At 49.5% G+C, this 2,594-nt stretch overlaps 1 long non-coding RNA gene across 1 annotated transcript; it reads right to left on the bottom strand.

Annotated features, from left to right (window-relative positions):
• Positions 1-14: 14 nt before the first annotated feature.
• On the bottom strand, positions 15-2,594 carry LOC111821596 (uncharacterized). Its single transcript, XR_002824962.1, has 3 exons — positions 2,546-2,594; positions 1,983-2,040; positions 15-1,397 (listed from the first exon to the last, which is right to left on the bottom strand). It is a non-coding gene; the product is annotated as an uncharacterized LOC111821596 (long non-coding RNA).

Below are 2,594 nucleotides of genomic sequence, written 5' to 3'. Positions count from 1 at the left end.
ATAATCTAATTCTCAGAACACCCTTATGTAAGAGGAACTATTATAACTCCATTTTACAGACGAAGGAATAATAAAAGCTATCATTTACTGAGTGCTGACTCTCTACTAGGCATTGTGCTAGGAACTTTTACCATTCAGTCCTCATCCAATTCCACCAAAAACAATAGCCATCCTTACTGAGCACTTGCTCTGTGCCAGGTACTATTCTTAGCCCTCGATGTTTATTAACTCATTAATTTACAAAACAAAACTATATGATAGGTACTACTATCAGCCTAATTTTATACATGAAAAAATTGAGCCATATGGAAGTTTAAAACCATACCTAAGCTCTATAGCTGAATTCAGATTCCACCCTGTTGTTGTTCTGTGCGGTCAAGTCGATTCCAACTCATAGCAACCCCATGTGACAGAGTAGAGCTGCCCCACAGGGTTTTCTTGGCTGTAATCTTTATGGGAGCAGATCACCAGGTCTTTCTCTCGAGGAGCCGCTGGGTGGGTTAACAACGATTCACACATGAGCATTCTTCTCCTTTCCTCGCTCAGCACTGTGAGGTATAATTATCCTCATTTTACAGATGAAAAAACTGAGTCCTAGAGAGATCAAGTAACTTGTCACTCTTGTACAACTGGTCAGGGCAGAGCCTGACCTTGTATTTGCAAAGCCCATGTTCTGAGCTACTCATCTGTATGGTCAGAGAGATGTGACAATGGCCAGCCTAGTTATTTACAATTTTCCCACTACCAAGAAAAAGTTTTATGATGCTTTAGTATTTCTATGTGTCTGCTAGGCTCAAGGCATGAGGCTGGAATAGGTCTATGTTGGGCAGAGTGGGGACTTACAAAGACTAAGATGCAGTCTTTGCTTCCAAGAGGCAAATAACAATATCGCTCACACCTATTCCCTCTCCCTCTTTTTTCAGCATGTTACTTGATGCTGCTGCTTTATCAGTCTGCGTTGCTGGAGATCGTGAGGAAAGACGAATAGCCAGGGAGACACAGACAAAGAGTTCAGTCCGGAGTGATCAGCAAAAGTCAGGGCGTGCAGATAGGTCCATGCAGTGAGTGAGATTTGGCCTTGTTACTCAAAGTCAGAGCAGTGAATGGGCTTGGGTACCTCTGGCCCTAGAGAAAACAGTGACTGTTCATGGCCAGTTTTATACTGTAGACTAGGTGGAAGTGGGGGGTGGCCTCAGACCTATGGGGAGAGGAGGCCAGAGGGCAGGCTGGAAATACCCAGGTTTCACAGTGATTCCTCTCCACGACTAAGTGGATCACGGCAGCCCCTTGCAGACCACAGGATGAGTTCTGGGCACAGTTCAGGATGGGGCGAGAACCAGCAGATGATGATGAGCAAGTTACTTCCCCCCGCCAAGACTTCATTTCTACAGGGACTCCTGTAAAATGGGCGTAAGTAAGACTTCTTACTGTGTTTGTGTGGACTGGATTAGGTCATCACAGTCATGAAAGCACTTCCAAACCAAACCAAACCCGTGGCTGTCGAATCTATTCCAACTCATAGTAACCCTATAGGACAGGGTAGAACTGCCCCATAGAGTTTCCAAGGAGCGCCTGGTGGATTCGAGCTGCTAGCCTTTTGGTTCGCAGCCTAGCTCTTAACCGCACTTGGCTAACTGTAAATGCTAGGTACATCTGAGCTGCTGATGGGGAAGTAAAGTCTAGTTTTTGCCTCCTCTGTAGATCCTCCTATCAGGGTTATGCTGACAGAGAGCGTATCAGATTGACTCAGACATAACTGACAGGAAAATGGGCAGTTTCCAGGCCTGGAACCATTAACCCCACCAATGGCAATCAGCTGGCATTAGCAAGTTTGCTGTGTGGGTGTTGGGTAGGTACGTGGTGGGGGAGGTACTGAAGCGGGAAAGGAGGAGAACGCTCAGATGCGAAGAAGCCACGCCTGGTTCCAACATGGTAAGGCAACCGGAATAATGAGCTGTCAGGGGACCCGGGTTCTGGCCCACCTCTCCACAGACCCACGGAGGCACATCCCAGCTCCTCTCCCAGCCTCAGTTTCTCCATCTGTAAAACGAGATAACACTTGGCAACAGCTTGAAAAGGCCTGGGGTTCTTCTCATCCAAGGGGAAACTTCCAAGGATGGGGTGAAAGAGGACGGGAAAAATTCCTGTCTCTGCCCTCGGGCCCAAAGCCTCTTAAGCCAGTTTTGGTATCCACCGCCTGGCGGTGGTAGGAGAGAGCAAGAGAATGCGCGTAGGTCGGTGAATGTGCGTGCGTGACAGAGGCGTTTGAAATGAATCGCTTTGTATCTAAGAGGGCAGCACCTGCTCCTCAGCCTCCAACGGCAGAGCGAGCAACAGGATCATTCAGAAGCGGCCACTTTCCATTCACCTCTATAATTAGCGCGCAGGCTGCGGCTGTGGCTGGCGGGGCGGACGGGGAAGGGGCCTCAGGGGCGGGGCCTAATCGCCTAGCCCCGCCCCTTCTCATTTTACCTCCCGCCCTCCCCGGCCGGCGCCGTGCCTCTTCCCGGCTGGTCCGGGCTCGGCGCTCAGCGCAGCTAGATACCTTCAATTCCTGCCTGGACGCCCGGCCCTCCAAGCCTTCACTGTGAGGT

Source organism: Trichechus manatus, unplaced genomic scaffold (assembly GCF_000243295.1).
Source record: "Trichechus manatus latirostris isolate Lorelei unplaced genomic scaffold, TriManLat1.0 scaffold00092, whole genome shotgun sequence".
In the NCBI taxonomy this organism is placed as follows: domain Eukaryota; kingdom Metazoa; phylum Chordata; class Mammalia; order Sirenia; family Trichechidae; genus Trichechus; species Trichechus manatus.
This window is presented reverse-complemented; position numbering and strand designations above follow the sequence as displayed.